At 35.4% G+C, this 12,645-nt stretch overlaps 1 protein-coding gene across 1 annotated transcript in view; it reads left to right on the top strand.

Moving 5' to 3' along the window:
- Positions 1 to 12,645, top strand: part of LOC145673558 (glyoxylate/hydroxypyruvate reductase A-like) — a 53,030-nt gene that overhangs the window by 20,641 nt on the left and 19,744 nt on the right. The gene's annotated exons all lie outside the window — the stretch shown is intronic.

Raw genomic sequence — 12,645 nt, 5'->3', positions numbered from 1 at the left:
TGTCGTATAGTGAGACCCAAATATTATTATTATACGGTGTATCCGTAAAGGTTTTTTTGTAACAAAGGAAATATCGAAGGCTAAACTAAAAATGTACAAAATAAAGAATATCTATGTTCAGTTGAAGAAAACTGATTTCTTACGGGTAAATTCCTGTGTATATGTACAGTATGCATTAACAATATTTTTTACAAACGCGGCCCCTACCAACACTGTTGTTGTAAAGTTACTGCAACAGATGTGTTTTAGGTTAATTATTGATAAGCAATGACAATTTGCACATAATTGATAACCTGAGTTTTTGTGCGAAAATTTGCGATAAAAAATTACCTACAGCTGGCAACCCTGGAATTCTCGTGGAAAGAGAAGGGCAAAGTCTCGAAGTGGCTTCCGTTCTTGTAAACTCAAATTTACACGCTTTAGCCTATTTCTTGGCAACTTTTTAAGTGTGTTCTGGTGATTCATTGAATTTATGTTCGTCTTCACTTCTTCGGGGGTTATTCTTGTACATCACATTTTTTAGGTAACCCCGCAAGAAAAAATCAGGCGATAATCAGTCCGGAGAACAAGAGGGCCTAAAATTTTTGGAGATGATGTGATCATCAAAAAATTCCTCTAAAATTTCTAATCTTTCGTTGGAAGTGTAATTTTTATGGCAAATGTTTGCATAAAAACTCAGGTTATCAATTATGTGAAAATTTCGATTGCTTATCATTAACGAACCTAAAACTCAGCTGTTGCAGTAATTTTACAACAGTTTTGGCAGAAGGCACGTTTCTGTCAAAAAAAAAAAAAAACTCTGTCGTGGCTAAAATTTCGACCAAACTTTTTGCGGTGTTTTTGCAAACACCCTGTACTCCACGACAAATTTCTCCCTTGTATAACCTATAAGAAATTGTGTAAATCAATTGTTATGTGAATATCGTCCAGATCTATTCCCAAACTTCTTCACTTACTAACCTAGAGGAACAACTTTATTTCTTAAAAACTCTTGTAAGCCGATAGGTATTCAGAGCTGTCTGTCGCATCTCCGCTCCAGACACCGTTCCCAATTCTAGCGGCCAACTACGAGACGATAAGATTATTTTTTTTCTCTCTCTTTTTCCCTTCTGAAACAACTTCTCTGCTTTCCGGTGAGTCATCAGTCTGATATTAATATTACCAACCTTCTTAGAATCTTAGCTCTGATATGACTCCATATTCTATATTTAGCGCTGACTTCATACTTTCGCAGCTGCTAGAATAACCTTTGAACCGAGCACTTGTACGAGGTTTGTTTCACCCCTTTTCTGGTATAATGTTGTGTAATTTTAACTGGTTTTAGTTGGAACCCATATCTGTATTTTTTTTTGTGAAGGTGTGTGCGTTTTGGAAACTCTATAAGTTATCAGAAATGTCGCGCGTCTATCATAAGTAGTATGAGATCACTTCTAGCCAACCAGAATTCACCAAGTGTTCCGAACCATTACATCATTTACATCCAACCAGATTCTAAAGAATTCTTTCTAAACGATTGCACAATCTGATGTAACATTGAGACACCCTAGCTTGACACATAAAACCTCGAGGATGAGCTCTCGAGTGGTCAATTACCACCAAACAGTCGAAGAGCACATAGTCCGTGCTTTCTCTTCCCCTCGTGGGGGGGGGACCGTCGTCCTCTGCACCCATTGCCGAGTGACGTTAAAATATCTTAGTGGTAATCCAGTATTTATCTAAATTAGTGCCGTATAGTGAAATTCGTTGTACAGTGGAACTATAACAAAGACTAAACAGTTCTGTGTCTAGTATCCGGCGTGATGACCGTTTCCACGCCAACCTTTTTGGAATTGATATTGTGTCTTGTGAGTAAGTACTGTTTCTTTACTAGCTCTCCCCGAGAGCCATCGTACCCTTACTCAATACTTGAATTCTTCTGTAGACTAAATTAATTACTTCGCCCTAATTTCGTGGAATTGTTTCTTGGACGCCACACCGATCTCTATATAAATCATGGATCTGTAGGAACCTAAGAATTAATCTTACTTAATGAACTTTAGTGTGATCCTTCTTAATGTTTGATACTATGGTCTGTAAGTAAACTGAACTCTCTGATAATAAATCTATCGCAACACACTAGAAGCTCTTTCTTATTATTCTTAATATAACAGACCAACAAACTCCCAACCTCTCTTAGCTACAGAGAGACGCTTCCGCTAAGAACACACACTGCGATTAAGTGGTAAGTCGCCTTATGGTGGATCGTCGTGAGAGTGAATCTACAAGTAGTTTCGATTATACTTCTGTCAGTTTCTGGGGACTCCTGTTCCCCCTTCAAGGGACTGCCATTGGGTCCGGTACGTCAAGTTCCCGTCCCGATTGAGACGACTGTTGCTGACCTCTTCGATGCATCCACGTACAGGTAAGAACTACCATCTTTTCAGCCAATCCGCTCGGGCTATCAACTTCCGCTCCTAGTTTGCCAACGTCAAGAGATTACTGTAGTGAGTGAGTTAATTATGTCATCTGTGACTAAGTTGTGTAATTTGATTTGCAGTAGTGTTGTGTGTCGCCAGTGCCTAGTGTAAGAGGGCTTTGGTAGGAAAGTGCCTCTTAGTGTAAATCATGTGTTCCTTATTCTTTTGTTCATCTCGACGAACATCTTCTTATCCTTGCGGCTTTTCAATATGTTAATTGTAATGTAGTAATTCATTTAACCAAGGGGAGTCGCTTCCTCAATCGGCTTAATATTTAGTATATAAATGAACCTTTTAAGCCCCAGTAAATTACTTAATTGAATTAAAACGATCATTGGTTCTAATCGTTTGGTCGTTCAACTAATCTACTTGCTGTAGCTGCCCATTTGCTTGAACCCTGTCATTACTAACGAGGCGCACTTTTACTTTCTTGATTAGTCCGCCCCTCGTGATGTCATCATTGATATCGGGATGTGTTTGACCCCCTTCTCTTTTGATGTACAAAAACCTGGAAGTGTTTCTAGTAGCCAATATTGTAACTCCATATTAATTATAGATATTATTGTGTATTTGATTAACTATTCATGTGTAAAAGGGGACATCACGGCGGACAGTTAAATACTAAGTATCCTTCTGTAGTATTGTAATCTAACCTCTGTCAGGTTAATAAATCATTGCGCCACTCGTAGATTGAACGACCCCTTTCTCTTGTTGAAGCCGTAGCCTCAGGCTTAATATCATAAATCACACCGCTCCCTGTTCAGACCACTGCTATTGGTGTGATTCAGAAAACTATTATTTATTAGTATTGATTGAGTTTATTACTTTGACACTGTCTCAAGAACCTCGTAATATTTTGTAATATTGAGGAAGCGACTGTTTGACGAGCTTTTGCCTTTTACGCAAGGATAGGTGTAACCTTAGCAAGATCAGATTGTTACTCGAAAAATCCTGAAAATCCTACCAGTCGACCACGAAGGTCTTATTTCCCCTGGGGACCGTTCGTGGCCGCGACATAAATGGTTTAGCAGCAGTGAGATTCGATTATTAGCTCGTCATCTCATAATGTGTTAATTGGTATTTTTTTTATATAATCCTATGTTGCTTTTGTAAATGACAAAGCAGGAGTTATTTATCTTATTACTTTCATTTGTGTTATGTAGTTTGCTTAGGATCACATCTATATTCTAAATGAGTTTCGTATAATTTAATGCTCAATTGTGTGAATTGAAATAACAGGTTTCCTATTAATTTGCTTGAAATTTAAATCTAAATGTAAACATTTTGTGTTGATGTGTTGCGTTGGGCAAATGCCCCCTTCTACCCTGAAAGTTTAGCTATCATTTTGCTTGTTCTAGAGAAGTCAATGAGGGAAGGAAAAAGAAACAGTCCATATATCAAAAGAATAGTTCGTTCCTTTTTCTTCAACACAGAGAGAAAACATCTGTTCTCTGTTAGTTTCCCCAGCTGGGCAAAACAAAAAAATATATATATATATATCTATATATTTTGTGAAAAGAAAAAGCGAGAAAAAGGAAATGTGTTGGTTAGCATTCCTCGGTTGTGTACTGCCTTAGTATTCAAAAAAAAAAAAACTGTAGGGAAAAATATCAACACAATACCTTGAGAAGGTTTAAGGCGCCAAATACGGAACAGATACTTTCTTCTTCACCTATCGAGATGAAAGCTATTCCGTTCTGTATTCAAAGCTTCTCAACGTATTCTGAGTTCGATTCTTGCAATGGATTTTCGCGAGGTTCATTTCAAGAATCACCAGTCGTAAGGCTGGTGTAGGAACTCCAAGTATTCAAATTCTGCTTGTGTAATTAATGAACAAGTCAGTCAAAACAAACATCATTGAAATTTTGAAAGTTATTTTGAAATTTTCATTCTGTGAGTCCTTATACTCACGCGTTGTTAGTTCTTTGATTGTGGATAAATTCTCGATCTTTCCCCGACTGTCTTCTCAGCGTTAGTGGTAAATTAAATATTATGTTAGGTGTTAAAGAGATTCCTTACACGAACTATACGAACTAAAGCCTTAATATGTTTCGTTTCTCAGTAAAAGTTCATAATGAGATTCATTATTGTGATTTTGAAGTTTTCAAATTATTTTAAATTTTCTTGGAGGCCAATTTAATTTTATTGTTTATGAATGGACGTGCTTTTTGTTAATTATGAGAGAATTAAGTATACCAAGATTGAAAGTTTAAAAGGGCAATAAATTCAGTCTAGTAATTTGTTTTAAGTAGAGACCATTCTTAATAAGTTGTTGTAATATTAATCCTAACTCGTTATTTTATTATTTTAAGTCGTGTTTGAATAAAGACAACACTAATGTGGGACACCCCTGAAGTATAGTACCCTGTATTCAAAAACCGCGAGATCCCTTGTATTTTGATTAAATGATAAGAGCGTAAAGTATTAGGATATGCGTTATTGCTTTTGAAGTCCCTGGCATCAAAGTTTTGTAATTTGAATAAAGCTCTTGTAAATTTTAATTGCCAGTGGAAGGCTGTTTTATTAAGGAAGAAATATGTGAACTTAATGTAGTAGAAAGATTAATCCTAATAATTCCGTTTGTGCTTAGCTATTGTTATTAATTAAGGAGACGTTTAAATAATTTATTAGTAGACATTATTAATCAATGAATCTTTTCTTATTCATTATGTTAGAAGTTGAATTATCTATAAATTTATCACTTTCCGGTCACGATAAATTCGACCGTAGTCATTGTGCTAATAATTTCATTTTTTTCAGGACGTAAAACCGTGCTCTAGTATTGTTATTAATTTTACCATTCCCTGTCGAGCGCTAATGCCTCGAGTTGTCTAATTATCTTGTAAATTTTAGCGAGCTATCTAATTTTGGAACGTGTCGTTGGGAGACACCCTGTCGGAAAATATTGAGACAGTGATCATACCTCTCCCTTGTTCCAGTAATAATTCATGGAGTATAGATTAGGTTAGAATGTGTCAATTCCCTTTCCTAAAAGGAGTACCAATTCCATCAAACGTGATAATTAACTATAATTATCAGCCCCAAAGCGTACATTGGTCGTTTCAGAGAATTGCCGCCTGTTTCTATCGCTTGTATTAGCTGAGAACCGCGCAATCTCTGATGATTATACTCCGTTGAATCGATCTTATTGTACCAATTCCATCAAACGTGATAATTAACTATAATTATCAGCCCCAAAGCGTAAATTGGTCGTTTCAGAAAATTGCCGCTTGTTTCTATCGCTTGTATTAGCTGAGAATCGCGCAATCTCTGATGTGGATCCTCTGTTATATCGACCTTATTGTATAATGGTGCGTCCGCGTAATTGTAAGGATGTTAAGCCGGATCTTTGAGAAGGCTTACCCCCTTAAAGGTACGGGACCCTCCTATTACATCCCAGGTCGACATGGATCCCCTAGGTCCCGAAGCTGTTTATTATCGTTCTGTTTACTAACGAACGACCAGAGAATGTTTGGTTCTTTCGGAAGGAAGCCCAGTGTTTCGTTCGAAAGACACCCTATGGTGTTAAAGTTTTAATTATGTGCTTTTCGAGATGGTAATGATATGTATGGAAGCTAATGTTGTATTTAAATGGTCATAAATGTTCTTGCTCGCGAGTGCCTAATCTAATCAAAGGTGCGTTTGTGTAAGACCTAATCCTTTTGAGCACTCTTGCTCCCTAATGAGTCCAAGCACGAGTCCTTAAGAAAACCTAAGGTTGTCCGAAGAGATAATTAAATTCGCTTGTTCAATGTATCAAGTATTGTTATGTTTTCTAGCTTCCGAGTAAATTAGTGATGTTATATTATCATGAGTAAAAGAAATGCTTTTGCAAGTCCAGGAATCGAGTTATTTCCTAGAGTAAGATCCTTATCGGGCCTAAATGTCAGATACAGTCGCCCTGTTTAGTAAATAAGTGCATTATTGATCATTTTGTAATTACATATAAACTCTTTCTTGTCTCCTATTTGAAATGATAAATCGTTCTTTTGTGCATCTAGATATCCCAAAAGGTCTCTAAAATGTAAATACGCGGTTAAATTCCTCAAAGTTAAAGTTATGAATAAATGCGAAGTAAATGTAAGTCCCAGGGTCATATGAGTTAATATTAGAAGATAGACTAAAAGTAATCCTTATTATACCTCTCTTGCCTCCTGCCGTCCGAGTGCCAACTTAATTTATATCTAAGAGTCGACATCATGTCTCCTGTAAGGAATTCTCGTTGAATTGTATTAATTGTTCTTAAATGTATTTACGTAATTATAGTCTATTCCCGTTCGATTGTATTTCTATAAGGTTGTGGCACATTCTATTTTTATCATTTGGATATATTGATTATTGTATTTACTAGGAATAGACATTTTAAGCTGTAATTCTAATAATATTCTAACGTGAATATACATTATAATAAATATGATAATGGTATTTGATATATTATGCGTTATAATGCATATGATAATTGTATTTTGATATCTATTATATGTTATAATTAATATGAATTTTTGGTGAATATCCAGGTTGACATTAAGATCTACCAATTGAATGATATCAATATTTTACTGTAAAAGGTAGTTGTTATCATAGTAAGGCAACAAGATAATTGCCTGAAGTTATATTTAAATTCATTGTTAACTTCTAAACGTCAGTACTTCAGTTATATGGGTTCCTTTGTTAATAAAATGACGTAAAAGCGAAGTACCTCTGTGCGAATAGTACAATTAAATATATGTTGACTTAAAATTCTATATTGTAACTCTACCTCTCTTATCGATTAACTATTTGTAGCAGTTCATTTTATAAATTGAGACGATTTATTTGATTAAGTTTGTTAAGCGTCTGTTCAACTGCGTGACAATAGTCACTAAACAATAATATTGAACCACGCGTTAATTGGCATATTGTTAAATGAAAATGTTGAAAGTTTAGACAATAATTGAACTTGTATATTGGTCGTTTGCGTCATATTGTAATTTAGGTAATTTTAGACGTAACTGTAAAATTGCCATCTAGTTTATGAACACCTTGTATTGAGTCGTGTTCCATATAAATGCTATTTAAAAAGGGTTCATTTTGAAACATTCATACGCTGTCCCGTACTGAATTCTAATTGTTTAAGGGATGAATATTATAAAGTGTTTAAAGAATATATATGTTCTAGTTTATCCCTTTCGCGCTAAAAGAAATCCGCCTTCATTTCATTCGAAAGCTTGCAGGAAAACATAGAAATTCTTCTTTTGGCCGTTCTCTGTTTAAAAGAAAAACCAGACCCTTACCAGACAGGGCTGTAATATAATTTCTTTTTTTTTATACCACCCTGACTTCAGCGTGGAGCGTAGTAGCAAAAAAAAAAAAAAAAAAGAGAAAACATCTGAGCGTCAATTCCCAACTACCCTCCGGTAGTGGATAACCTTCGACCTCAGGGAGTCCCAGTAACCCAATTTTGGTAAAGACTAGAAGAGCATAAAAACAAACTGGCTCCCTTTCTTATCGTATATTTAATGGTTTGTTTTGGCAATTTTAGAGCTTGTGATAATGTGTAAATTTTTCAATTAATGTATCCAAAAACAAAACGTAGAGCAAAGGAAAATTTACATATAATAATAATAAAAAAAAAAATGAATTAAATCCTTCATTAACTAATGTAGTTATCTTCTGTATACAGTAGTCTTGAGATTCTATGTAGTGATTATTATCTCTAGAAATTTTTATGTAATTGATTCTTGTACTTTTAATCATACAGAAGTCACTCAAATCTTTTGTGAAAATTTAGTAATTCTATATATACCTAGTGGAAATTCCGTTTAGGAAATGTGCAGTTCCTTGAATGTCCAGATAGGTTAAAAATACAACTATCGTGAATGATTGTAGAGTTAGTAAAAAAATATATACGTGTAAATATTTATTATCTATATATATTCCATATGTAGTTATAATTGAATTGTATAGCATAATCGCGTGTTCCTTGGGTTTAATATCTGATTATATTAATTTAGTATGGGTCATCCATTTTCTTTACATACATGTATATCATTTGTATATATAGGAACTCGTATCATAATAATAACTATAAAAACTGTGTAAAAAAAAAAAAAACTATTTTTACATGTGTACTGTACATAATTGAGGTCTTTTGTGTTATCCCTCGCTATAGTGTTTTAATAGGTATAATGTAGTTATATGAAATCATGTTGTATTGGCCTTGTTAATCTTTGTATATCTTTATAGACAAGGCTTAGTTTGTAAATATGTAGGAACAACTCGTACCAACTAGGGAATTCTTTGTATTATACGTATATAACCATTTGTAGAGCCATGTAGTAATTTCTCAAATTTGTGATTCCCTCATAATCGAGATTGTATATCTAAATAATTGTCGTAGATAGTGAGTGTATATAATAATAGTAACCGATATTAATCTTGTAAAATTGCTATATTAGTACTATATTATTGTAGTCAATTTTAATATATATATATAATTGTCAATTGAGGTATTTACTAATGATAAATTTTACTGTGTATGTGTTTTGTAATTGATGGGTCCAACTACACGCATATATCTATATACATATAGTTTAAATTTTTGTTGATATTGATAATATGTGTATCGTCAGTGTGATATTATGAGTTCACTCTGACCCTTTTACATCTTTTACTTAGTATAAATTTGTATATAGACTTTAGCTTAGATAAGTGTTTTAAAAGTTATTCATATCATCATATCTATCTATGTATTAGTTACGTAAGTGTTTTACTCGAAGTTGTAATCATGATCTTAATTTATGTAATTTTGTATTTAGCAGTGTTGCAAACCCCTTTCAACAATTTCTTACTATTTTTACATTACTGATTATTTCAAGGTAGTGTTGCCAACCCTGCAGATAGTTTAATAGTACTTACCAGTGTTTCCAACTCACTTAAAAAAAAATTTTTTTTTTCTTTCTTTTCCATTCCAATCCAAATATGACTCTGTAACGAAATTTTGTTAACTTCACTCTAACATTAAGTACAAAATTTCTTTCCCAAGGGGCGTCGAATGTCGTGGCTAAAATTTCGACCAAACTTTTTGCGGTGTTTTTGCAAACACCCTGTACTCCACGACAAATTTCTCCCTTGTATAACCTATAAGAAATTGTGTAAATCAATTGTTATGTGAATATCGTCCAGATCTATTCCCAAACTTCTTCACTTACTAACCTAGAGGAACAACTTTATTTCTTAAAAACTCTTGTAAGCCGATAGGTATTCAGAGCTGTCTGTCGCATCTCCGCTCCAGACACCGTTCCCAATTCTAGCGGCCAACTACGAGACGATAAGATTATTTTTTTTCTCTCTCTTTTTCCCTTCTGAAACAACTTCTCTGCTTTCCGGTGAGTCATCAGTCTGATATTAATATTACCAACCTTCTTAGAATCTTAGCTCTGATATGACTCCATATTCTATATTTAGCGCTGACTTCATACTTTCGCAGCTGCTAGAATAACCTTTGAACCGAGCACTTGTACGAGGTTTGTTTCACCCCTTTTCTGGTATAATGTTGTGTAATTTTAACTGGTTTTAGTTGGAACCCATATCTGTATTTTTTTTTGTGAAGGTGTGTGCGTTTTGGAAACTCTATAAGTTATCAGAAATGTCGCGCGTCTATCATAAGTAGTATGAGATCACTTCTAGCCAACCAGAATTCACCAAGTGTTCCGAACCATTACATCATTTACATCCAACCAGATTCTAAAGAATTCTTTCTAAACGATTGCACAATCTGATGTAACATTGAGACACCCTAGCTTGACACATAAAACCTCGAGGATGAGCTCTCGAGTGGTCAATTACCACCAAACAGTCGAAGAGCACATAGTCCGTGCTTTCTCTTCCCCTCGTGGGGGGGGGACCGTCGTCCTCTGCACCCATTGCCGAGTGACGTTAAAATATCTTAGTGGTAATCCAGTATTTATCTAAATTAGTGCCGTATAGTGAAATTCGTTGTACAGTGGAACTATAACAAAGACTAAACAGTTCTGTGTCTAGTATCCGGCGTGATGACCGTTTCCACGCCAACCTTTTTGGAATTGATATTGTGTCTTGTGAGTAAGTACTGTTTCTTTACTAGCTCTCCCCGAGAGCCATCGTACCCTTACTCAATACTTGAATTCTTCTGTAGACTAAATTAATTACTTCGCCCTAATTTCGTGGAATTGTTTCTTGGACGCCACACCGATCTCTATATAAATCATGGATCTGTAGGAACCTAAGAATTAATCTTACTTAATGAACTTTAGTGTGATCCTTCTTAATGTTTGATACTATGGTCTGTAAGTAAACTGAACTCTCTGATAATAAATCTATCGCAACACACTAGAAGCTCTTTCTTATTATTCTTAATATAACAGACCAACAAACTCCCAACCTCTCTTAGCTACAGAGAGACGCTTCCACTAAGAACACACACTGCGATTAAGTGGTAAGTCGCCTTATGGTGGATCGTCGTGAGAGTGAATCTACAAGTAGTTTCGATTATACTTCTGTCAGTTTCTGGGGACTCCTGTTCCCCCTTCAAGGGACTGCCATTGGGTCCGGTACGTCAAGTTCCCGTCCCGATTGAGACGACTGTTGCTGACCTCTTCGATGCATCCACGTACAGGTAAGAACTACCATCTTTTCAGCCAATCCGCTCGGGCTATCAACTTCCGCTCCTAGTTTGCCAACGTCAAGAGATTACTGTAGTGAGTGAGTTAATTATGTCATCTGTGACTAAGTTGTGTAATTTGATTTGCAGTAGTGTTGTGTGTCGCCAGTGCCTAGTGTAAGAGGGCTTTGGTAGGAAAGTGCCTCTTAGTGTAAATCATGTGTTCCTTATTCTTTTGTTCATCTCGACGAACATCTTCTTATCCTTGCGGCTTTTCAATATGTTAATTGTAATGTAGTAATTCATTTAACCAAGGGGAGTCGCTTCCTCAATCGGCTTAATATTTAGTATATAAATGAACCTTTTAAGCCCCAGTAAATTACTTAATTGAATTAAAACGATCATTGGTTCTAATCGTTTGGTCGTTCAACTAATCTACTTGCTGTAGCTGCCCATTTGCTTGAACCCTGTCATTACTAACGAGGCGCACTTTTACTTTCTTGATTAGTCCGCCCCTCGTGATGTCATCATTGATATCGGGATGTGTTTGACCCCCTTCTCTTTTGATGTACAAAAACCTGGAAGTGTTTCTAGTAGCCAATATTGTAACTCCATATTAATTATAGATATTATTGTGTATTTGATTAACTATTCATGTGTAAAAGGGGACATCACGGCGGACAGTTAAATACTAAGTATCCTTCTGTAGTATTGTAATCTAACCTCTGTCAGGTTAATAAATCATTGCGCCACTCGTAGATTGAACGACCCCTTTCTCTTGTTGAAGCCGTAGCCTCAGGCTTAATATCATAAATCACACCGCTCCCTGTTCAGACCACTGCTATTGGTGTGATTCAGAAAACTATTATTTATTAGTATTGATTGAGTTTATTACTTTGACACTGTCTCAAGAACCTCGTAATATTTTGTAATATTGAGGAAGCGACTGTTTGACGAGCTTTTGCCTTTTACGCAAGGATAGGTGTAACCTTAGCAAGATCAGATTGTTACTCGAAAAATCCTGAAAATCCTACCAGTCGACCACGAAGGTCTTATTTCCCCTGGGGACCGTTCGTGGCCGCGACAACTCCTATTTTACGGACTTGCATTAAATGGCCTTTTTACATGGCAACACTACTCAACTTTGGCACATTTTCGCACCTATGAATAAATGTTGATGCATACTATACATATACACAGGAATTCACCTGCAGGAAATCAATTTTCTGCAACTGAATATTGATTTTCTTAATTTACACTTACGGTAATTTTACATTTTTTATTTTACACTTACGGTAATTTCTTTCGTCGCTACACAAAAACGTTACAAATTCCAACATTGGTCACGGTCATGATCTCGAAAATATCTATATAGAACATGCTTCATATGTTTCAAGTCTCAGGTCGTTATCGTTCTTGGTCTTGTGAAACTTTGGGTTGCGCAACTTTACGGACTCCCTGTAGTTCTTGTGGACTGAAAAGTACTATAAACTGTAAGTGTTAACACGGTAATTCAATAAAGCGTAATAATGAATTACACCCTAACCCCAAGCTGTTATATACTTAAGT

Source organism: Thermobia domestica, chromosome 16 (genome assembly GCF_964235325.1).
Source record: "Thermobia domestica chromosome 16, izTheDome1.hap1.1, whole genome shotgun sequence".
NCBI classification, from domain to species: Eukaryota; Metazoa; Arthropoda; class Insecta; order Zygentoma; family Lepismatidae; genus Thermobia; species Thermobia domestica.
The sequence above is the reverse complement of the archived record's forward strand: the minus strand, read 5'-3'. Positions and strand labels throughout refer to the sequence as shown.